We start from the raw sequence: 25,952 nt of genomic DNA, 5'->3' as shown, positions 1-25,952 counted from the left end.
TCTTCACCAGTAGAGAAGATGCTACGGTCAATGCCTGGCTGCAGAGAATCAATCGTCCAATGTGATGAACGGAAATACTGGCATAAATTCCAGCCATGTCTTGACTCTGCCTTATCCTCAGTAGTTAGTATTTTTACCTGCTGGTGAAGAGATGCTATCTATCTTCATTGTGGACTGAGAGAAGAGAAGTCTTCTGAATTGGAAGACACAAAAAGGAAGCTAACAATCGTCAGGTTCCTCCCATGTTATGTCTTCTTAGTGTTTTTTTGTTTTTTGTTTTTCCATTTTGGTAGAATTCTTGGTGATTCCCAGATAATGAGATATTTTCATTTGCAAGTACATAGTTTAAAAAAAAATCTACAAATCCAAAGAGAAACAAATTACCACAATTTCCTACCTTTGGGGAGATTGTAGAGATGGTCCCCCTCGTCCATTAGCCTCTAGCATGGCTAATTGATAATTGATTGTACCTCATTATGTAAGGGGGCAGTGGACATCCATGGAATTTGTTAGAGAAGGCCTTTATGGTAGGCCCTGCTAAATGTGTCTGTACAAGACAAAGAAAAATAAAGTAACTACCACTTTTGGTTGGAACAAGAAGAGGAAATAGTTTGGTCCATTCCTACTGCTGAGTCTAATCAATTCCAATTCTTAGTGTATGTATCTAACAAGGCTTACGATTTACTAATCCCAAAAGAAGAAATAAATGTTAAGCAATTTTAGTAACCAGGCATATACCTGCTTCGTGGATTGTTCTTTGTTTCTCCATATCCCCATCCTCTTAGGAATATGGACTTTTTACTAAGTAATAAAGGTATTTGTAGTGCTTTTTTCAGGATCTCCCAAATGATCAGAGAAGAAAACTGAGATTTATAGAGATTAAGGAGCATACTCAAGTTCACACAATGGCAGAGGTGGGATTTGAACCCCAGGCTCTCAGATTCCAAAACTCATGATCTCTCACTACCTCATGCTTGTCTTGGATCATGATTCAGAAGCAGCAAAGTCTTTGTGGTTCCCCGCACATGTCGCATCGAGTCTCTCCACCTCTGCCCTGCTCTGCTCTGCTCAGCATGGGTGAGGGCCCTCTATAGCAGCCATTCAACACAAAACTCCTCCAGCACAGCCCTTTCCACATGACAGAAGCCATCTTCTTGCAGGTCTGACTCCCCAACTGGACAAGAACGTTGACGGCCAAGGCTGGAGGTACTTCCCTCTGAAGAGCCTCAATCAATTCCATAGCACAGTGCATGGCACACAGAAGGTGCTCAAAACAAGTTCCGGGAATGGAGCAAGGTCTTCCTGGTACTCCAAGATTTTTGCTGCATGGTTTACGTGTGTATGGTTGGGGATGGTGGTAGGGGACAGACTAAGCTTTATAATTTTGCTTAGGATTTTAGGTATATTGGCTTGTTCGCAAATACTGAGAAATAAAAGCCAGCACTTTGAGATCAAGTGATGGTGTTGTCCTATATCTGGTTCCTAGTTTCTAACTCCCTGCTTCTCCTTTTTTTGCCTCTCCTCTTTTCCCCAGCTGAGACCCTCTGACCTTGATCATCTTAGTCTAGAACCAGTTCTGAGCATCAGCAGGCAGAATTTCAGCAGCTCTGGTCTCTAGAATTCTGCATCTTCACTCTTGTAATTGATCTGGACCAAGCTCATCTTTATTCCTGAGACCAAAGCCATATCTTGATTCTAAGTTCTGGAATCAACAGACTCCCTTTGCTCCCTGGGCCTGAGTTCCTTCCTCCCACCCCACTTGCTTTCTGCCTAGGAGACTGTTGCGTGTAGGACTTGGATCTAGCCCTGCCCTTGTCTGTTCCTTGTCCTGGCTCTGGATCCCGGCTGTACAGGGACCTGCTTCCTGCTGACAAACAGAAATGGTTGCAATTGCCCTGCTTTTGTGTCTCTTTGGATCCCTAGAAGCTCCTCCTGGGCTCACAAGGCAGTCTCATTAATGCATATTTGACCAAATGCTATTCCCTTTCCCCCACAACACCACCACTAATATTGTCCGGTTCTCAGTTGTTATAACCATTGCCCATGATATCTCAGCACCCCAGATGGACCATTCTGAGTTTGTTCCAGCCCATCCAAGTGGCTGAATACAGACCCAAGTCCTTATTCCTCCTGAGACATCCCATACTGTCTCAGCTCCCCACTGCAATTGGGGACACTGTTCTGGTCTGTGCCTACAGCACAACAGAATCCCACAAGAGCGGTGCATCCATGGCTGTGGGGCTTCCCCCCCACCTCACACTGATTCAGAATTAACAATGGAGGAAATTGGGGAGGATGTTCACAAGTGTTGCAATTATATTTGTAAAGTTTTATTTCTAAGCTGGATGATAGGCACATAGGTGTTCACTACACAGTCATCCTCTGATATCTATGGGCAATTGGTTCCAGTTCCTCCCACAGACACCAAAGTCTGAGGATGCTCAAGTCCCTCATAGAAAGTGCTGTAGTATTTACATATAACCTATGCACATCCTCCCATATACTTTAAATCATCTCCAGATTCCTTATAATACCTAATACAGTGTAAATGCTATGTAAATAGTTGTTACACTATATTGTTTCAATTGTTTTTTAAATTGTTGTATTATGACATTTATTTTGAGATAGGGTGACTCCCACTTTCATAACATATGCAATTTGCTTCTGTGAAACTGCTTGCTGTGTGACAAGATAGATTGATTAAGTTTAAATAGTGTTTGAATTGCTTAGAAAATGTTGTTGTTTAAAAATCCCCCTCAGCTCTTTAGCCCCCCTTGATAGAAGTTAAAAGCTAAATATTAGCCTGCACTTAGAGAAGTTTGAATTTCATTTGCTGTTCCCCACCCAAGCTGCCCCTGAGCGATTAACTGGCTTGTTGCAGCTTCTGTTATCAGCTTGCTAGGCCTCCTCAAACCCCCTCCTCACACCAGGAGCATATGTGTATGTGTGTAACTATATGATAACTATAAGTGTGTGCCTATTTGATAATTTTAACTGTGTGACTAATGTAAAAATGTGCCTTTTTAAAAAAAAACCCTAAACTTCAAGTCAGGGCTGTTCTTTTCTGAGACTTTCTTGGAGAGACGGTCACTGGCTGGCCAATAAAGACCCCCTTTTAAATTCTCAATTGGGTGTTCTGGTTCCTTTTCTGTGCAGCAGCCTTACAACAATTTGTTTTTTCAAATACTTGCAATTGGCAGTTGGTTGAATACTCAGATGCATTGACTGTATTATTTCATAAGTTGGAAATATTTATATACCAAAAAAGGAGAGTGGACTGTATTGAAAGACAGCCTGGAGCAGGCAGGGGAGAAGCCTAGAGGAGGTGGGGGCCACTCCTCCTGGCTGCACCCCAAAAGCCCTGAGCTAGGAGGCATCAAGGATGGGAAGCAGTCACTGATGGGGCAGGAACAAGGATGGTTGAGAAGCAGCACTTCTCAGACTCTGATGTGCTTCTGAGTCACCAGGGACTCCATTAAAATGCAGATGTAGATTCAGGAGGTCTGAGGTGGGCCTGAGGTTGCACTTGGAGTGTCAAGGAATTAGAAGGCACTCTGAAATCTCTGGCTCAGGTGCCTCCACCCCATTTCCCAGATCTTGGGAGCAGCTGGTGACAGCATTTGTCCCTTTTCAGAGAAAAAGGAAGGGCTCAGACACCAGAGTAGAACATCTTCCTGGGAAAGGCCTGAGAAAGCTGAGGAATTTCTGTGCACCTGGGGGGAAGAGGAAGGGAAAGCCAGCCCCACATAGGAGTATTCCAAATACACTGCAGAATTTCATCACCCAAGGTAAAGTCCTCCTCACTTTGATAGTTAATGAGGGTACAAGCTGAACTGTCCACACATTCTAAAAAGAAGACTGTCTCTGACCCACTCACACACACAAAAGGTGGAGTTAGTCTCTCATTCAGTGATGGGTCTTATGGGTAAACTGTTTATCCACACTGCAAAAAATAACTTTGCCAACTACCTATACTAATCAACAAGATAGTATTTATTGAAAATGATCACTATTCGGGTTGGCCCGTGGCTCACTTGGGAGAGCGTGGTGCTGACAACACCAAAGCCACAGGTTCAGATCCCTATATAGGGATGGCTGGTTAGCTCACTTGGGAGAGTGTGGTGCTGACAACACCAAGTCAAGGGTTAAGATCCCCTTACCAGTCATCTTATCAAAAAAAAAAAAAAAAAAAAAATCAGCATTCAACCCAGGATTATCAAGTATTTACTGAAAGAGAAATACCAAGATGTATGAAATAGGAACTGACTGTGGGGGAAACAGATTAAAAAAAAAAAAAAAAAGGAGACATTGAAGAATTGAATTATTCTCAGAGAGATTTGAGGGGATAGCACATTCATAACTAAGAATAGGCTACTAAGAAAAAGGAGCAAGCAGAGAACATGAAAGAGGTCTTGAGAAATTAAACATTGATTCCCCCAATAAATTCAATAATTAATAGAATTAAATCATTGGTATGGCTGAAAATTAAATTAGTAATTGAGAAGATAAAGCTGAGAAAAATAGCTCAGAATATAGAGAATGATGGAAAGGGAAAAATATGAGAGAAGTTGACATGAAGGATAGATCTAGAAACCTATTAATACATAACTCATCCAAGATGTGAGGATAAAGACAAAAAAGGGGAAAAATATAATCAAATAAATAATAAAAGAAAATTTCCCTGAAGTAGAAAATCTCTTTTCAGAAAGAAATTACTCATCATGTGTCAAGAAATATTCTGTTGAAATTTTAAGATTTCTAGCATAAAGCTTGCAGGGAGAATTAATAGGATATTTACCAAAAAATAAGCATAGGATTGTCATCACACGTTTCATGAATATTATTTATGCTAGAAGACAGAGGAACAAGACTTCAAAGTTCTCAGGGAAGTGTTACAGCTCCTTCTGAATTTGTCTAGCAGGTTTTCCAGTCTTTACTGGAATACTCCCCTCCCCCACCTCATCCCCCCTCACAAAGTTCTCAAGGAAAATTATTTTGAGCCTGAATTCTATAGGCAGCCAAACTGTTATTCATAAATGAAAGCAAATTAATATATTTAATGACTCAGAAAGTTTCTCTCTATTTATCCTTCCTTGTGTGACTTGGGGATATAACGCAGCAAAAGAAAACAGGAATCCAACAGAAGAACTGCCTGAGGAATGAAATAAAAAGAAATTTCAATTGCCAGCTGCAAAAAAGACCTAGAAACCAAGTGGCCCAAATTAGAACAGAGAATACAGGAGGTGGTGATTGAAGAATGTGTTTAAGATGAACATAGATTTCAAAAATATGTTAAATAATCTGGAAGATCTTCGATATGTAAAAAGATTAAAGGAGATCAGAATATGCCACCCCAAAGTATAATACAAGGGTACTTCAAAAAGGTTATGGAAAGATTCATATTATCTTTTAATTCTATTTTTCCATTAACTTCTGAAGGACCCTTATACTTTGGCATATTGATTATTTTGAACTGAAGGTAACTGAGAAAAAGCAGAGAAAGAAAAACTCTCTACCTTCCTCCTATTTGCCTAAAAGTAGGGCATAAATTTCCCTTGTGAGGCATTTTTCTATCTCATACCAGAAAAGAAAAACAACCTTTATTACAGGCGGGGCACTGAGATGAGTCTGCATAAACAAACCTTACTAAATAATCCTTGTCTTTCATGAGTTTCCCCCATGTATTTACCTTCCAACAGTTTACTGCCCTTAGAAGCCAGAACCCCTCTCCTTTGTTAGTTACATGTCTATAATTTATCACCCTTTGTTAAAATGGTATGAAAGCCCCCAAGACTAACCACTTCTTAGGGTTTTCACTTCTCTGTGGAGCCCCCATGTATATAAAATTTAAAATAAAATTTGTATGCCTCTTCTCTTGTTAATCTGTCTTCTGTCAGTTTAATTCCAAAGGCCCAGCTACAGAACTGAAGAGGGGAGAGAAAAAATTCTTCCTCCCCTGCAGAAATGAGATGAAAAACATGTTCATCTACTTTTTGTTTCTCAGGCATGGACTAAGTTCCAAACCTTACGTTTACCATGATTACAGAACTAGCACAGGAACAAGTAAGTAATGAAGGAAAAAACAGCTTTAGGGTTTTTAGGAGCTAAAAGTAGAAGTTGTAGATGTCTTGTCCAAGCACTTGCCCCAGGGATTTTTCTGGCTCAGGATATTATCTCCTTTTTAAATGGCCAGGTCATCCTACTAGAAGGCTTCATTTCATAAGAGAATTTATTGCTTTAATGAGTTTAATCCAAAATACTTGAGTCAGTAAATGCCTGATTTGAAATTCCTACAAAATGTTAGTTCATACTCCTAATTCGACTTTTTTCTTCCTAGATTGAATTACTGATATGTACTCTCTCTCCTAAGTTTCCAACTACAAAATGTTTTTTCTCATTCAAATCCCAGGCACATACTTTGGAGAGCATTTCAGAAATACTGTGTGGTTCATTCTAGGAGTTAAAAGGCAGTGAGGACAGGACTGCAGCCTCTCAGTCACACAATGGAGGTTAGGCCCCTGGGGAGTGCTACTCAAGGGGTCACATTTAATGAACTGTCTGAACACAATGTATTGGAACTATGGGCTGGGCCAGGCCACACATGTCTTGAGTGGTGGTCTGAGGGCCCTGGCTCCATCTCCACCACTTGGGCTACCACCCTCCCCCAAGGAACAAGCACCTGGCATCTGATTTTGCACTGTTGCATGAGCCAGGATACCTAGCTTCTTTATTCTCACTTGTGAGATGTAGGGGTGCTACTTAGAAATCAATGAAAACTGAAATAACGATTATACCTTGGTTTCAGCCTTATTGTAAACAAGTGTGTTATTTCTCTCGGACACAGGCAGTTCATATGATGATTTTGATTTTGATTAGATTCAATCCAGCAGACTTTTGTGTAGTCTCTACTCTGTACAAGGCACTGATCTGGAATCTACTGGGATAAAAGAAATCTTGGCATGCATCTAATATGAAAAACAACCATGCCTTCAAGGAGCTTCCTTTGTACAGAGAATGGGAGAGTGTTGGAATTCATTTTCAGAGCACTGCATGCGAACCATAGAGATGATGCTTATCTATATTTCAAAATACATAAGTCCTAGAAAAAGAAAAGACAGGACTGGGACAACTTAAGATCCTTCAGAGCATGGAAGTTAGATGTTGACCTCTAAGGCAATCAAAATAGGATATTGCTGCCAACGTTAAAATCATTTTTCAAAATGTTTTTGCCAAGACAAAAGGAGGTATTTTCTGCAGCAAAGGAGAGATGAATGTGAAGGTGAGTGCGTTGGACAGTCCCATATAATTATTGCATTTATGTAGGTTTCTGCGGCTGTTTATCTGACCCTTTGCTTATGATTGCAAATCATAATGAACAACCAAAAGACAGAAATAGCAGCCCTCACCTTATCATGCCATGGGGATGTTATATTCTTTCTATAAACAATACAGTGCAAAGGGTCAGGGAGAGTGAAAAGTCTGACCTGAAGCGATTTTTCCACCACTTATCATTTTTGACAATTACAAGAAATCCAGAGAAGGGATTCTCTTGTCTAATTATTTCTAAACTTGAAGTTCAGGGAGCCAGTCTTTCTCAAGATTAGGATGCACTAAATACATCCCAAGGAAAGAGTGAAGTACATTTTCTGCAACTACTGTCCAGGATATGTGAACTCTCTCCCTTTATTTAGCATATCAGAGGAAGGGGCAGGAGAGGGAAAGAGACTTTCATCAGCTCAGCTTGGAGTAAGTGCTTCAGTAAGCTTTTGATGTTACTTCCAACGGGGCACAGTATCGCTTTGAGTAAGCAGGCTGGTGGCAGAACTCGGCCTGAATGCAGACCACTAACAGCCCAGACCACTCCCTCAGTCAAGTCTGAGCCTCAGAACTGCTTTCTGGTGATTTATTACTATTAAGTGGGAGAGTGCATTCCCCTGAAGATGCCTAAAATCAATGCAAAAAGGACTTCAGAAGTATATATTTTGCTGAACTTCAAACATCAGAGAAATAGTTCAAAAATCCCCCCAAAGACATAAATAGGCTGATCTTCAAATTTTTACCTATCTTGATGATTCTCCCATGCTTTGATTTCTCAAGGACATGGCAAGAAAAGATTTCTCCTATTAGAAATTCATGAGCTCCTGCTGTTTATTTCCTGGTGGCAGTCCTTGTGATCTTCTATGTAGACACCTTAATGAGATGCTGCCATGAAAGAATGTTATACCCTCTCCTACAAAGACAATTGGTACCTGGAGCCAAAGGCCCCACAGCTATTGGGCTATCACAAATGAGTAAATTACATGGAAGACTCCACCAGAGCTCTCCACTGGGCAGCCCAACCAACCCTGACAGCACCACCTGACCTTAGGGTCCTCCAGGAAAGGGGTTTCCACTTTCTTCTGCCATTTACTATTTCTGAGCTTGAAACATTGGAATAAAGTACTTCTTGTTTCCCATATCAACTTAATTCCAACAGCTGTAATTAAGAACATTTTCTGCCCCCATATCTTGTCCTCAGTAGAGACCAGCTGCTTACTATCAGTGGGTGGGAACTACAAGATACTTATTAGAATTTGCATCATAATTCACTGTCCTCAGAATACCTCACCTCTTTGATGCTGTATATTTCCATATGTTCTGTACTTTCTGTATTCCAGTTCCACTTAGGGGGACGATGTGCTGTAAGATCTTTGGCAAACAAGTGAAACTCTTTGTGCCTTAGTTGTCTGTCCTGGAGTGGGAGAGAGCTACACACGGTGATCTCAAAATCCCTGGCAATCTACCTTGTTATGATTCAGTGACTCAACCAGTCCTTAATAGTCCAAGGAATATTTATCAATGCTTTGTTTGAAATTGAATCACTCTGGAATTAGATGTAATTATAAGATGAGGTTGGAGTGTAATGATATCTCCAAGGGTAAGACTGGACTGAGGAATGTGCAGGAGGACTGTGATGGGTGTGGACAGGAAAGCCATAATCAGATGCGTGGAGATGGCATATTTTAGGCCAACAGACAAAATTAGGCAAATTCCCAACCCCTGATGAATAGCCAACTGCAATCGGAAATATGATTCTTCCCAGAAGAGGTGCCTATCACTTGTTTGGAAAGAGCCTCAGAGTAGTGATGATGGTGGTTTGCACAGGCCCTGGGTGAGTCGGCACTGCTGGGGCGCCGAGGAGCTCGGCAGCAGGGACAGACAACGTGAATATTCGCGACTGCTAAGCTGATGAACACCAGTATGTATTCCAGAAGGCCTGCTTTAGATACCTGTAAACAAAACGTCTTCCTAAAACCACACTCTGAACCCTTCACTGGCAGAGACCTAAGTGAGAGGCTTAGCCCTGGGACACCCCAGAGTGAATCCACCAACTATTCAGGGTCACTGTCAGCAGCAGGCACCAGAGTAAAGGACACAGGAGATTCCCAGGAGAAAAGTAGATCCAAAGCCAAAAAGGACCAAGGGTTTTGGAGTTTTCTTTTAGAAGTCCAGGCTCAGGTAAATGATCCTAGAACAGCCTCTTGTCCTCCCTGTGCCAGGCGGGAGGGAAAGAATAGGCTCAATGGGAGGCGGGTGTGCGTAGGGTCTTCTTGTCCAGGTCCTCCTGCTGAGCAGGCTGGCAGCGCTGGGCACTGGAGGATGTCATCCTCCTGTGGCCTGAGCTGCACAGGCTTCCCAGGTTGTCCTGGAGGAAGGTGTTCTCTGCTGTCACGCTGGGTCTCCCAAGGCACCAGGGAATCTCAGACCTCTTAAAGCAGCCGCTGGTCAGAGGGCTAGAGATCTGGAATTACCCTTGGATAACATGAAGCACAACCTACCCAATTCCTGCTCCTGTGAAAAAAGCATCCTTAGGAGAGTCTGTAAATACATATATTATAACTCATCAAAGGCTGATCACCACAGATGAAGAAAATAAATAAAAATAACTAAGAGTAACTAATAATACAAATGAAAGTAAAAGTCTCTCTGTTAAGCTAAACACCTGCCATCCTTCGTTCCTCTTCCCAGAAGTACCCACTCAAAATAGTCCTGGTTTTAGGTCTTCTGTACCATAGAACTAACCCATATGAGGGCCTGTATTTCTGGGCTTATCAGCTTCAAATAATAAATGTCAGTTTTCTAGGATGAAAGGTATGAAATATAGTACACGAACCCTACCTCATCCCATGTGCATTTCACTTTCCAGTTTTTATTAGTGACATTAATATTTTAACGTATTTAATGGCTAAATGCATAACTTAAATACTATGCACAAATTCTCATTTCTTGATTCATCAGCTTCCAACATTGGTCTACTCCCAATTCTGTGAGATGGGGAAGTAGTTCAGGTCCACCAGCCTGGGGTCCACCCTTCACTGCTCCCAACTTGTCAGCTGATCAATATCATTATCTAGACTTGTAACCTTTGCACTCCATTCTGTAATTATAAGTTAGTTTTCTGTACTTCATCTACAGCTTGACTTTAAAAATTGAAAACCAGTAAGAGACATTCATAATATTAAGATTACATAAACATTAATTTCAGAATCAAATAGTATGTAAGGCCCATGAAGATTAAAAAATGATGAAAATACTGATTCATTTTACTTATTCCCCTTCTATTTTTCCAAGCCATGTCATCACATTTCAGTTTGTCTCATCTTATCATAACTTCTGGGTACTTTTTTTGTTTCCTTTATTTTAATGGATAGAATAAACATAAACCTGGCAAGGGAGGGAAAAAGTCTTTCCTCTACTCCCTTAGGTTCTTCATCTGGGGCCTGTGAATTAGACCGTCAAAAGACAGAGTAACAAAAAAAAGGTATACACATTTTATTTAATGTGTATATTTTAATTTCTACATGCACAAAGGACTTCATAGAAAAACCCAAAGAAGTGGTTAAACCATCTTAAAACAAAGTGCAATAAATTGTGGATAAGTGACAAGACAGGGGAGAGGTTTGGGCTTCTGGGGGAGATAAATTTGCCAAAGTTGAGAAGGTGAAAGTCGGTCCTTTTGGAAACATTGTTAAACTCTGTCTAAGGACGCAGCAGGAGGACCTGCAGTCACGGCGGTCTGTCGTGGTGGGTGTTGTGCTCTAGGGCACCCCTAATCTGGGAGTGGGGGTGTGAGTGGGGGACTCCTTGCTCTTTCCCTTTTTGCATTCCTTTTCCTCTCCTCTTTCTCCATCTCCTTCTCCTCCTCTTTTTTTTTTTGGTATGTTTTACATAGTAATTTTATTAGTGTACAGATTTCTGGATTTTTTTTTTTTAATATCTTCATCATCAAACATTCTCTCTCCGCCTCCTTCTCTCCCACACTTAGGTATTTCTTAGATACTGTCAGAACAGCCTGTACTCAGAGCTCACATCATGGGCTCCCCTGCGGTCTGTACAAGCGATTGTGTCACTGAGTATTGCTAAGTAAGATGAAGTGTTAAGATTGCAGGTTACAGACTCCAAAACATCATGTGAGGTGGTGTGACAACTAATGTTCCCTGGCACGTTTTCCTAACTTGACTCCTGCAACCTGTGCAGTTTTCAAGGAAATGGCTGAGTGTTTTTTTCTGGTTGGGTGGCAGGGAATGGGGATATGTTAGGAGACACCCATCTTCTCTTTGAATTGTGCCAAAGATCAGGAAGAGAGAAAAAGAAAAATCAGCCTGGCTGGTCATTCTTACCACTGAACTGGCACATGCACCAGCTCACCCTGAAATGCCCTCCTTGGTACAATGATTGCTAAGACGGCTGGGCAAATATGAGCTCCTTTTCAGTGAGGTGTTTCTGGACTCAGCACTGCTCAGTATTGGGAAGAATTGATTCCCTGGGCACCTTGGGCCACGAGAGCCCTGGGCAGAAGAGACATGCTGCTGAGAGTTGAGAATCCTGCAGCCAGCTGCAGCCTGTCACCTGGGACTCCTGGCTGTAGGTGAGATCTGGTCAGATCTACTTGTATATCCTCATCTCATCTGGCCATTGTGGTTCCTGGTCACTCTGTTTATGGCTCAGGGTCTCTGTCAATCTGTAGACAGTGTGAATTTCATCAGGCTGAAGATGGCTTTATTACAGAATGTTTCTGGACCAGCCAATGAAATATCATACCAAGGATGGCAGTGCTCCTCAAGTAATGAGAATAAAATCCCTCTCTAATCACAAATTATTTTTGCATCTGAATCTGAGCTCACAGATTCCAGTTCGAAAAGCTGGTCTTGGTTACTAGCTGTAGGACTTGGATGGAGTGTGAAAGAGCCCTGGGGTGAGTTAGTAGAAATAGCTCTACTGTATTTCAGCCTACGGTCTGCGATCATTGGTCTGTGGCTTGGTTAATTGTAGAAGACTAATAAGAGCCAGGACACTGCATTGGATGTCCCCAAAGAAGTGTGGCAGGTGCTAAAGGGCCAGATATGCAGCAGAACTGTGATAGAAAGTGACAGTGTGATCATGGCAGTGACCAACAGGAGGTGTTCGCTGCAAGCCAATGGAGGCAGAAGGGCACTTGCTGTCCTTATGGGTAGGACATTACAATGGGAAGTACGGAGCAGGCGAGGATCCCAAACTCTGGCACGCAGAGTGTGACCTCAGGAAATGTGGTTGCAGACAGCAGGCTCTGCTGGAATTCAGGGGTGAGGTTCTGCTTATCAGCAGGGAGATAGGAGAAAGCAAGGCAGAGCCCCAGTGCTAGACAGTGATGGGGACACCAGGAAGGTAACCCAGAGATGGAGCTGTCACTGGGCCTGGCAGTAAGACAAAGAGTCTTATCTTAGCAGCCTGATTATCAGAACTGGGGCACCAGGTCAAGGTTAAACTAGCCACTGTACTGACTTGAACCTGGACCTCCTTTAATCCCTGCTTTCTCAGCTCAGGGGAGGCTGAGCTGGGCTGAACTGCAGGTGAAGATCAAATGGATGGTGTGTGTGCAAAGAAAGGGAAGGAGGTGGGGTGGGAAATGGGCCCATGGGCTGCAGAAGCTGGGACCGCATCCAAACCTGGTAATTCTTGGTCTAACAGGGCTGTTGTGAATTCAGCATTAGATCTGGTACATCGAAGCAATTTCAGAGAAAATAAGAATGCAGGGCACCACCAACAGATGAATGGATGAACGGAATGTGGTATATACACACGACAGGATATTATCCAGCCTTAGAAAAGATTGAAATTCTGATACGTGCTACATGAATGAGGCTTGAAAACATTATGCTAAGTGAGAAAAGTCAGATGCAAAAGGACAAATATTGTATGATGCCATTTATATGTGGTTTCCAGAGTAGTTGAATTCAGAGACAGAAAGTAGAATAGTGGTTGCTGGGGTCTGGGGGAAGGTGGGAACGGGGACTCATTTTGAAATGAGAAAAAAATTCTAGATAGTGATGATGGCTGCACAACAATGTGAATGTACTTAATGCCACTGAACTGTACACTGAAAAATGGTAAATTTTAGGTTATGTATATTTTACAACAATAAAAATAAAGAGGACAGGGCAGCCAAAGTCCAGCAGTGTCAAGACAGGGAGAATGGGAGGTCATGGTCACTGGAAGGAGAGGCCACTTGAGCACCTGGGGCAGTGGACTAAAAACCTGCAAGCTCTGGCTCTTCTGTGTAACTTTGGGCAAGTTCCCAAACCTCCCTGAACCTCTTTTTCTCATAGGAACCGGGTTATCCTATGAAAGCACTTGGTAAACTTTAAGCATTCCATACAAAAGCAGGGCATCACTGTCTGAGGCGATGGAGAAGTCTTTTGTCCGTCTGTATTTCAGGGGCCTGGGTGATGAGGAAGACCACCACTGCCTTCGGTTAGTATTTTGGAGGGGGCTATCCCAGGTGATGGGAAAGAATAGAATAAAAATCAGAGCAGGACAGGAAACGGTTGTTCACATACACGCTACAAAGTCTAAATTGGCCTGAATTGCCCTCCTGTGCTGCCAGTCCATTAAGATTTTACAGCCCTCGGTGGCAGGCTCAGACATATCCATAACTTCGGCGAGGCAGCTGGTATTTCTAGTTGAGTGTCTCTAAACGGCCTGCCAACAATGGAGCTGTTAATTAACAGCCATAAAAAACCGATAAGGGGTGCCTGTTGGATACATGTGACCTATGTCTGGTACAGGATTTGGGCAAATAAAATAATGATTGGTTCCAGGCAAAATTCCAAAGTTTCAGCTTTAGAAACCAAGGGTCTATTTCTATGCTAACTGCTTATTTGGTAACATGAGTCACAAGATCCATAAGTAAAACAGATTTCATTGTAAGATTTCTCTGGTTCTGTCTTCTGCCTAGATTGAAACCTTCAGAGAGGGTCCATTATTAGAGTTATTGTTTGATCAGCCTCTAAGGCTATTGGACGAAAGGCTAATAGAGCTACAACTTTGGGTAGAGTTCTCTGGTCACTCTTCAGTGATGGTATTTGGCTTTTTCACTCTTTGGCTTTATGCAGGGAGCCCGGTTCCAACACCTGCTGAGCAGGGTCTTGAGGCTTCAACTCTAGAGCTTCAGAACCAAGGCACTCACCGCCTCCCAGCACACCTGGGGGCTACCTGAACTTCACCACCTTCTCACTGCTGTGTCCTTGAAGGTCTTATTCTTAAGATTTTCTTTCTTTCTTTTGAATTTGGCTATTATATAACTTTTATCTATCTATCTATTTCTATCTATCTCTATCTGTCTGTACTTCTGTCTCTATATCTATACACACACATTGGCCTCTTCTTCCAATGACCACAACTTCACATCCGCCCTGTCTTGATACTGATTGACTTTGGCCACCCTCTATTTTATTGTGGCAAAATATACGCAACATAACATTTTACCATTTTAACTATTTTGAATTGTACAGTTTAGGGGCATTGAGCATATTTACACACATACATGCACACCTATCTCTATATTCCAGCATTTCTACCCATTCTGTATGTTGGAAATGAAAGAGGTGCTTCATATGCATGCTCAAGTTTCTGTCTCAACTGGGAATGCAGTTAGGAGTCAGTATTATTGAATTCTGATGATTTTGATCCTTCGTCCCCTGAGGGAACCAGGGAGCCAAGATGGCAGTGCCATCTTGGTGTGTCCTCCTTGGGCTGGTGATTCCCAATCCTTGGTGGACAGTCCGTGACCATATGGACTCACTGCAGCCTTTTAGAAGACAGACTCCATTCATTACCATAGGACTCATCTTTTTAAGGCACTGAAATAATTGACTTATACTGACTTAAAGTGACTTCATTTCCAGGTATCCAGTAATTAACAGACCAGGATTGGGGGTGAGGAGTAGGGAGAAGAGACATGGTAAAGGGGAAAATATAAATGAGATAGAGGAGCAGAGAGGTGAGGATGAGGATGAAGACAAAGGAAAGGGAAAGGAGGCTCAGGGGACAAGTGGATGGTCCAAGACAGAGGAAGAGGAGGAGAGGCGAGGAGGTGAGTGCATGGGGGAGGTGAGGGACAGTGCTGCTCTCTCCGTGCTCGTTCTCCCCAGGAGGGTCCAGCTTCTGCTCCACAGCTGTCAGCTTCCAGCAGCAGCCAGAACTTGGTCTGTGATTACATCTGGATGTGGCAGCCAGCAGGGGAATGCTCGCTCTAGTCCCCTTCCTTCATTTGTTAGACACAAAGTACAGCTGAGACCCTGGAGCCTGCCTCGGTGTGACCTGAGGGAAGCTCATTTTCAGCGAGCACATCACCTGGGAAAGCTACCAGTTGTATTTTTCACAATTTCTGGATATTGACTTCAGGGCAAGGCTGCTGCCATCCATTTGTTTTCCTTTTCGAGCTGGGGTGGGGGCATGTTGGGGAAAGTTTTGAACCAGTGCAATTTCTGTATAGGAGGGAATATTAGTGAAAATCCAAAGTGCAAATGTTTGTAATAAAAAGGATTTTGACTTGAATGTTCCTGAAGATCTGAAGAAGCAATCTGTCTGGCTGACCTTCTGCATTCAAGTGACCTGCCATACAGGTTTTGCTCCAGTGCACAGAATTAATGTGTGGCCTCTGAATGGTGAGACTGATGAATTCCAATTAGGTCTCTCTTCACACAGCAGTTTTTGGTGTGTGGTGCTATTTAGAAACTTCTAGCACCTTATTCTATTTATAAATTGCTTTTATAAACATAGGATTTAAGGACTGAATGAGACCTTAGAAATGCAGTAATGAGAAGAGCACTTTCCAATTCCAGCTTCAAAACCCAATTGTGCATGACCTTGAATAAACCACTTAACTTCTCTGTGCCTGATTTTCCTCCTCTAAAGTAAAATAAAATGCTTGAGCTGATAGTGAGGTTACTTTGGTTCTCACGTCCCTGTATAGATCGCCTCGCTGCTGCTGCACAGTGAGGAATGGAGCCTCTGAGCAGCTGAGTGTCCAGGCCAGGACTGCACCCCTAGTTAGGGGCAGGCCACACCGGACCCCACTTCCCCAGACTTCCCGCACATGTTCTGGGTGTGGGTCTGTCCACTCACATGGGGCCCAGAGAGCCAGAGCTGACCTCCCTCAGCCCTAGAGAGTCAGCTAAGATGGGGAGCCTTGTTCAAACATAGTTCCTATAACCACCACGTTGGCTTTGGTGTCTTTCTGCTGAGAGGCTGATGTCTCTGCCACAGAGTAGAGTCTCTCACACCTTAGAGAGAACGTAGGTGAAGGTCTTCCAAGCTGAATACTAACACTTCTTAGACCAAATCTGATGTCTCTTAAGACTCACTCACCTCCACCTCCATGCTATTTTGAGCTCTCTCCTCAGCTTGGCCATCTGAATGCTGACTGGACGTGGCCCAACAGGTGAACCATGGACTGTGACCCCTCATGTCAGACATGAACTCGTTACCTGGGCCCTGCTCCTACCCACTGCTCCACCTCTGTTTCCTACACACGTTAGCAGAACTCACAGAGCTAGATCGACCCAGTGGCCCCAGCCAGTCACATTCAGGTCACCGTGGGTCCCTCCCTCTTCCTGGCCACTCCCACCAACTGCACTTTGTATTAGTTTCCTAGGGCTACCGTGACAAAGTACCACAAATTGGGTGGCTTCCAACAGCAGCAATTTATTCTCTCACAGTTCTGGAGGCTGGAAGTAAGTCCAAAAACCAAGGTGTCGGCAGAGTGGTGCTCTCTCTGCAGGCTGTAGGGGAGGATCCGCTCCATGCCTTTCTCCTAGTTTCTAGTAATCCTGGCAGTCCTTGGCATCCCTTGGCTTGTAGAGGCATCACTCCTATCTCTGCCTCTGTCATCATACGACATTCTCCCCATGTGTCTGCGTCTCTTCTCTTTTTTTATAAAGACGCCAGTCATATTGGATTCAGGGCTCACCCTTATTGAGTATGACCTTATCTTAACTCGATTACATTCGTAAAGACCCCGTTTCCAAATAAGGTAGCATTCACAGGTACCTGGGATTAGGGCTTCAGCATTTCTTTAACACAGTTCAAGCTGTTAGTTCCGCCTGTTACCTAGCTCTAGTCCCTCTCCTGTTGGTCCTCACAGCCGTTCTCTTCATGGAAGTCTTTGTTGGGTTTGTTCAAAGTCGCCCAACAGTTCTGCTCCTCCAGCCTCCGTGTTGATGACATGGACACCATCTCCCAACAACCTCGGGATCCTATGTGTTTGTTTATTTGTTTTAAATAGAGTGCTGAAAGTAGAATTATTGGCTGAAAGGCATACGTCTTTAAATTTTTGAAAGATACTGCCAATTGTCCTTTAAAGAAAGTATTTACATTTGTAGTCTTACATGCAATGTATGATAGCTACCTTTTCCCCATACTTTTGCCAACACAAGATTTTATCAGTCATTTCACTTTTGCCAACCTGTCAAATCATGGTGTTTCAATATTTGTCTTTGTATTGTCCTAATCATCAGGGACTCAGACCACACACCACTGCCATGCTGAACAGTGGGGACTGCCTTGTCCTGCTGCTGGACCATCTCCCTGGCCTGGCAGGCAGTCCCAGTCTGCCTTGGTGCCTCCAGAAGCTCCAGGTGGAAGGCAGGTGCCTGTCACTATGTGTTCAAATGCAAAGGGACTCATAGCAGGCTTTTTTACGAAGTAAGCACCAAGTAAGCACGCAGCTCGATGCAGATGCCAGTCTCCCCCTGCTGCGGGCACCTCTCCCCTGTGATTGGTGCTCTTGGTGCCCTTCTTGCTTGGACTGGGCTGGGAGATTGGATGGGCATCCCTGGTCCTGCCAAAGCTGAAAGTGAGCCAATGCTTTCTTCTCAGAGAATTTAACCGAATTGTAAATTAAAAATCCAAGCATTAATGAGAGCAGAACAACATTTCATAAAAAGCCAACATATATGGAAAAATTATCCGACCTCATTAGTATTCAAAGAATTATAAATTTAAACAATGAACACAATTTTTTACCTATCAGATTGACGGGGATTTTTTTTTTTTTTTTAAAGAACAATACTCAGTTACTAAGGAATCAAACTCTTACATGCTGCTGCTAGGGAATAATCAGAAAAAAATTTTTAGAGTGTAACTCTTCAATCTGTATATATACGTGCATAAATTTGAACAAGCAATAACAAGTTTATTTCAGAAAATATCATAAACATGCACAAAAACTTAGCTACATGCTGCTTACTACAGTCTTAGTTTAAAATAATGAAAACCGGACATGAACTGCATATGCAATAAAAAGAATGCATTTGAAAAACTTTGGTTCATTGTTGGGGCTCCAGAAAAATGCTACCCCAAAATATGGTGCTTTGGCATGCTGAGTGCTTTGAATTAAAGGAAATTAAAAGGCCTCAGAAATAAACCTCAGAACCATGTTCTCTTTCTGACCTTCTGTGCCCCTGTCTCTCTGATTCTCTTTCTGTCCCAAAGCAGGGAGGGACTTTTTCTGGAATTTCCTTATCGGAGTAGTGAAGCTTCTTTCCAAAAGAAATGCAATTCGCTTAAGATCCCCTCCCGAGGAATTTCATCAAATAACCACAAAAGATTAGCCTCCTGAGGAGAGAAGAGACTGGGAGTCGGTCATCATGCTCAGACAGAAATTTCATCTATTTTTATGAGGGCAGCTCCAAGAGATTACCTGGGAACTTTATCTGCATAATAAGACAACCTTTGTTCACAGTGAAGTTCTGCCCTTGTCTTCCTGCCACCTCCCTCAGACCTCAGAGGAACTTTGTCCCAGGCCATTGTTCTTTGGGCTCATTCATTTCCCCTGAAAATCACTTACTCCTACACCCCCATCTCCCCTTCCTCTAGGAAGAAGGTATATAAGCATCTGGACCTCACTGAGTATTGGGTAATCATTTTCCTGCAATTCCCTCTTACTTATGTGTATTAAATAAATTTGTATGTCTTTTTCTCCGATTCATCTGCCTACTGTGAGTTCATTTACAGTAAACCTTCAGAAGGTAGAGGGGAAGCTTTCCCTCTTCGACCCTACCTCATCCATAAATAAAATGCTACTCAGCCATTAAAATGGATGCTGTAGATCATTCCATTTTAACTGAGATCCGTAGAGCCCTGGGGTCTCCTGCAATGATCCTGGGAAGATTGAGTGTGGAGGCTCACAGCCTCTCATCCCTCTTCAGCCAGAGCAGCAAAGTTGTTTAAATACTATGTGTGCAAGCTACTGCCAAAACAAAATGCAAATTTTAATGTAAGGAAAAATGGTGGTATAATGTGAAAGAAAGTAAAAAAAGGCAACAAAGGGGTAAGAACACTCTTAGCTTACTTTTTTGATGGCATGGTTTTTTTTCCCCCCACTTCCTGAAGCATTTCTATCTCCCCTGCAAAACAGTGCACACAGAAAGCTTAATAGAAGGGAAGTGAGAGAGCGAGCGAGCGAGAGAGAGAGAGAGAGAGAGAGAGAGAGAGAGCGCTTAAAGCATATTAACAAATAACAAGTAAGAGTTATACTGAGAAGTAGTCACATTTTACAGAGTAAAAGATCTCTTTTTATTGTATTTTTCTGTTTTTGTATATGTTCCACTTACCTTCAATCAAAATTAGTCAGAACTATGTCTCTCATTCCCTTGGGACCTGCAGCATTACCTAGCAAATGTGACACATGAATCCGGTTGATGTGCTCTGTTGGGGTGCCAAAAGCTGTTACCCCAAAACTATGGTGCTTTGACATGATGAAATGAAGACGCAGCCCCAGGGTCTCTCTGACACCCATTCCCTTCCCCCCATACCTTCCCTCAATCCTCTCTCCAAAGCACAAGATGAAGCTGTTCCCTTATCTGCCTGAAGTCCAGACATGCCAAAGAAGACGGCAGTTACCTCTGATCCTTTCCCTGAGTTTTCTTTAACTTAACTCATGTCACAGGAAGGAAGACTGGAGTCTGTCAACACACCTAGATTAACTTTTATCACAGACCATTGTCTTCTATTTTGGCTCCATTCAGTAATTTAAAGAAAATCATTTACTAGGCATTGTCTGCTTTGGGGCCAAGTAGACTTTGTCCCGGGCCATTATATGTTCTCCAGGCCCATTGCATCCCCCTGAGAATCATTTACTCCCACACCCGCTTCTCCACTTTCCCTGTGGCGATGTGTAGATAAGCTCTGTACTCCAGTGGAACACTGGAACATTACTCTGCTGTGATTCCCCTGTGCTTTGCTTTCTCCTACCACGTTAAACAATGCTATTTGTTATGCTTTTTCTTCTTATTGATCTAAATTTGTCAGTGATTTTTATTAATGAACCCCTATGGGTGAAGTTTTCCTTTGGCCCCTACAGCTCACATAAAGGTCTGTGGTGGGGAAGGGTGCATAAACCCGGAGAGCATTTCATACAGGTGTTGTAGAGAGGATGTGTTTATAGTTTTGCCAATGCTGGTCTTGGAAATTTCAATTTCGATATAATGGAGGGTCCATTAAAGATTTATCTGGCAAGGAATATGCTCTGTAAGTGCTTCTGTGCTCTCACGTTCAAAAACTGCCCTCCTGTGAAAGATGCTCATGTCTCCTTGGAACTTCACGCGGATATGTGCTGCTCTTTCTTAAGAATGCTGAAAATCTTCCAAATACTTATATTGATTTTAAAACTGTTATCAAAACGCATTTTGCACATCATATAATTCATCCTTTTCAAGTGATTTTTTTTTTTTAGCAAATTTACCAAGTTGTGCAACCATTACCATAAATTGGTTTTAGAACATTTTCATTACTCCAATCTGATCCTTCATGCACATTTACTGCTAATCTCCAGTCTCCTACCCCAGCAAACACTACTCTGCTCTCTGCCTGTATAGCTTGGCCATTTCTGGATATTTCCTATAAATAAAATCACACCACTTGTGGTTTCTCCTGTCTGGCTTCTTCCACTGAGCACAACGTGGTTTAGGGCTCTTTCATGCCACAGGGACCATCTGTAGTTTCTTCACTTTTTTCTTGCTGAGTCATATTCCACCGTATGAATATACAAGTAAGTTGACTCAAGTACTCACTTCATGTACAGTTTCAATAAAGGATATATACAAGAAGAAAATAAACCTGCTGACATTTTAGTGGCATCATAAAAATATATGTCTAAGACAACCTTTCTCATGAGAATAGAACTTCATTTTATAATACACTGTCTAATCCATCAATAATTTGTACTTTTTAAAAAAAATAAATATTCATTGAGCTTGTGCCAACTCCTGTGCTGAGTTTTGGTGCTATGGGCATGGAAAAAGCACTGCTCTAAACAAATTCATTCTTGTGGGGAGATAGACACAGAACATAAGGAGAAGAAATGAAACATGCTGGTGGCTGGTGGACTATCAAAGCAGCCAGACCTAAAATTCTAAATTGGAACACTTGGGCACATTTTAGGGCTCCTTTAAATTCCTATTCTATGTTCATGGTGTATAGTAACTGACCCCACTTGGCAGGAAAACAAGTCATTTTTCGGGTCTATGATTAAATTCTATATTAGCATGCCTTTGCAAGACTTTGATGACCTTGAGTGAAGTTGTACAAACACTTGCTTAGCCCAATATACACGGTGGAAGGCACGTGTGATCGCCACTTACATTTGCTGACCCAATGTCCATACCTCTCCTTTCCTGCTAATAGAACCTAAATGTGTTTGGGTGGTAGCTGAAGTCCTTTGATTTCAGGGAGATGGTGCCCACCCTTGGTCCCTGGGAAAGAGTCATGGTTGTTCTAAACCAGTTATTCCTCTTGGCCAGTAATTGGTAATTGGTTCAGTTCTGGCCAATAAGATGCAAAAAGAAGTCTACTGTGTGATGCTTCAGGGAACGTTCTTGCTTTCCTGATACAGAAGGGATGGACCCAGTTGGTGTGGGATTTGTCCCTTTACTCTTTCCCTTGTTCTTGCCTGCAATTTGCAGGTGACGTCTGCAGGTGCAATAGGCATTTTGAGACCAAGGGACACGAAGCATGAGGGTGAAAGCAAGCTTGCTGAGGATAGTGGATCTGAAAAACTGAAAGGAAACTTGGTCCTGATGGCATCACTGAGCAGCAGCATGAGCCCAGGCTCGCCTACTTCTGGATTTCTTGTTATTCGAGAAAAATAAAACTGATTTGTTTATGTTTTTGTGTGCAGATTTTTCTGTTATTTGCTGCCAAAAGCATTCCTAACTGATACAGTACACTATTCAGATTCTCAGATGTTTGGAAGCTGAGATGAAGGGTAAATATACTTGCTGACAGAATCTAAATTTTAAAAGTACATTCTGGGCTGAAATGCTGTCAAAAAGATAAAACTCTATAGGGAGTAAAACTCTTTAGGTCCAGCACACTCAAATGCAGAAGTACAGGACTAAAGTGACCTTGCTTGCTTGAGTATCTATTTAAAGGGCCCTCACTATAAGTCCAGCACAGACCCAAACTGAGTACAACCACAGGCTCTGATCTAGCAACTGAAGCAGGAAGAAGTTATCACCTTTTTCGAGGCTCTGATTTTTAGGGCACTTCCAGAGCAACGTGCTCAGGGCATGGCTCCCTTATTTTTAGAAAGACATTGGCAAAACAGATAATCTAGAATGACTGTGGTGGTTTAACCTTAGGGGGAAAAATGGGTGTTGGGAGGTGAGATCTGATACCTGCCTCTGAATGTTTGCAAATCTCTGGATGGTCTACTTAGCAAAGTAGTTGGACACAACACTGAAATTGGCTATTTATAAAGATTCTGCACAAATTGTTTTTGTCCTGAGAGGGAGACGATTTCCAAGTTTCCTTTCTGCTCAAAACTCTACAATGAAATAAAATTAAATAATTAACCAATTAATCAATTAATTTGTTATTTATGCATTATTTATAATGTGTAATGATGTCTAATCAATTCTTTCTCCAATTTTTACTCTTCTAACGTCTCCGGAGTCTTTAACACAATGTTATTGCTTCTCTCTGGCTTTGGGTCAGATTCCTTCTCTTTTCTGGCTTTTATTTTTTTAAATTCTTCATTTTCCTTCTTTATATGTGAGCATTTCCTTGGTTTCATATTCAGAATTATGTTAAGTTAGTACATTTTCCTTCAGACAGAAAAGTATCACAGTGTCAGATTCCTTTTCTGCTTTTTCATACACATTTGTGACCTTGAAAACTCTCCTTTTCCCTCTGTCTTTTACACATTCAGGGCATCTTTCCACATTGTAGAATCATTTCATTCTGTATGTGATTGCCAGGTAAGTCTTCTAAAAACACAGATCTTATCATTTTACTTTCCTTCCCAGAAACCTTCAATGCTTTTTGATTGCTTACAGGAATAAGCTCAAACTCCTTAGCCTTGCATTTACAGAATCAACTAATCGTGTCTCAACTTCCCTTTCCTGTCTTATCTCAAACTATTCTCTTAAAAAATCCCACTCAGGTTAAATTGATCTTCCTGGTGTTTCACAAGCACATTTCATTTTTTCTTATCAAAAATTTTTAACGTGTTTTTGTCTCCATTTTTTGTGCTTGCTACATTTCTTTCTAATCATTCCTGCATGTCATCAAAATCCTTGTTATTTTGCCAGATGAGGCACAAAAACCCCTTCCTTCTGCAAAACCCTCTCTGGCCCCCAGCCTGAAGCACTGGTTCTGAAAGTAGTTATTTGTCCATATCACTTATTGATATATTTTACTTGTTGACTGACATGATTATTTACTTTTTATAATCGCTATTTATCTTTGTATGTTTTCATGCCACGTGTACAAAATGAGAGATGAGGAATGTGTCTTACACTTCTCCATATATCCTTCTGTATATAAAATGCTCCATGTTTAACAGAACTGAATAAATACATAATTTTCTCCATGTGATTGAATTCTATAGCTGGAAAGAAACTTGGAGGTCTGGTAGTCCGATATTAATGATGTCTGAACTAAAGGGTAATTTAAACCTGTGAGCCTAGCCATGTGCTCTAAATAACAGAATTTGACTAACCAGCTTTTATTAGTACATATCATTGAGACGGATTCATAATGAAAGATGTATAGCATGGTTCAACAGTTTGATGCAAAAGTAAATTTAAATCATGGCTGAAATTAACCTGTGGAGAAGTCTTTCCACAGTCTGGCGATCTGGAAAGCTCAGTTTCTGATTAAGACTAATGCTCCTGGTTGATACGCAGTTAAACCTCAGGCTGGCGATTCTTCATGGTTTTTACCGACTACATGCAATGCTACCTCACTCCAGAAGGGGGCGCTGTTTCGCCGCACAATATTTTTCATGCCTAAACAGCCTTCCCAACTTTCACTTGCTTTGTTCCAGCAGAGGCCTGACCCAAAAGCAATTTGAGTCTTTTATCTTAGTGGAAATAGAATTTGCTTACATTTATTATATATGCCTTGATAGACAAGCATTTCAGAGCTAATTTTTTCTTTTCCTCTCTTTTTTTTTCTGCTTTCATTTTAACATTTTTGACTTCGGAAGACGGTTCCTCTTTATCATTCCTGAGCCCTTTTCACATTGAGAGTGTCTATCAGACATTATAATCACCTGGACTGCGAGGACTTGCGAGGCCTCTGGTCCCACCCCTCCTGTCTGCAGGTGAGGATCCTGTAGTAGCCCAGATCCCTCGTCAAGGTCATTCACAAAGTCAAAGGCAGAGCCAGGAGTCAAACTCCTGTCAGTCACCTTCATTGTCCCATCCCATCTTGGCCTTTGCCATGCCACTGAGAATCAGGTTTGCCATGCCACGAACTGTAATGTGACAAAAGCCAACATTGGTCTCAATCTGAGAAGCTGCCAGGGGAAGTCTCAAAATAGGAGAGCTTTGTGGATACCTGTGTGTGTGTGCGTGTGTGTGCGTGTGTGCGTGTGTGTGTGTGCATGTGCGTGTGTGTGCATGTATGTGTGTGCGCGTGTGTGTGCGTGTGCGTGTGTGCGTGTGTGCGCATGTGTGTGTGCGTGTGTGTATGTGTGTGTGTGCGTGTGTGTGTATGTGTGTGTGTGTGTGTAGAACAGGGATTTTTGCAGAATTATCTTTGTCTCATCCTTCTTGGTAGTGTCTGGCCCATGATAAACACTCAACAAGTATTTATTGAATGAGTGATGGATGAAAGAAAATGAAGAAAGAAAGGAAGAAAAAAAGGAAGGAGGAATGTTCAGAGCTGAGCTGTGTCCCCCTGAAGTTTATATGTTGCAGTCCAAACCTCCAGTACCTTAGAATGTGAGAGTATTTGAAGACAGGGTCTTTAAAAATGTGATTAAGTTAAAATGTGGTCATTTGGGTGGGCCCTAATTTCATCCAATTGGTGTCCTTATAAGAAGAGGACATTAGGACACAAGGGGAGACACTAGGGGCATATGTGCACAGAGGAAAGACCCCATCAACAGGCAGCAAGAGGGTGGCAACCTGCAAGCCAAGGAGACAGGCCTCCGAGGAAACCAACCCTGCTGGCACCTTGATCTTGGAATTCCAGCCTCTGGAAGTGTTTAAATAAATTTCTATTGTTTAAACCAGTCAGTCTGTGTTATTTTGTTATGACAGCCCAAGCAAGCTAACAAAGGGGGAAAGAAAGAGTGGAAGAGCAACAGAAGGAAAGGAAGGGATCGGTTGTTTAGAGCAAGGTGTTCTATAACACCAAGGTCA

At 42.2% G+C, this 25,952-nt stretch overlaps 1 non-coding gene across 1 annotated transcript; it reads left to right on the top strand.

The window, feature by feature from the left end:
• Nucleotides 1–4,887: 4,887 nt before the first annotated feature.
• Nucleotides 4,888–4,949, top strand: LOC134379351 (U7 small nuclear RNA). The gene has a single exon (XR_010023751.1). It is a non-coding gene; the product is annotated as a U7 small nuclear RNA (small nuclear RNA).
• Nucleotides 4,950–25,952: the final 21,003 nt, after the last annotated feature.

This window comes from Cynocephalus volans, chromosome 5, assembly GCF_027409185.1.
Source record: "Cynocephalus volans isolate mCynVol1 chromosome 5, mCynVol1.pri, whole genome shotgun sequence".
In the NCBI taxonomy this organism is placed as follows: domain Eukaryota; kingdom Metazoa; phylum Chordata; class Mammalia; order Dermoptera; family Cynocephalidae; genus Cynocephalus; species Cynocephalus volans.
The sequence above is the reverse complement of the archived record's forward strand: the minus strand, read 5'-3'. Positions and strand labels throughout refer to the sequence as shown.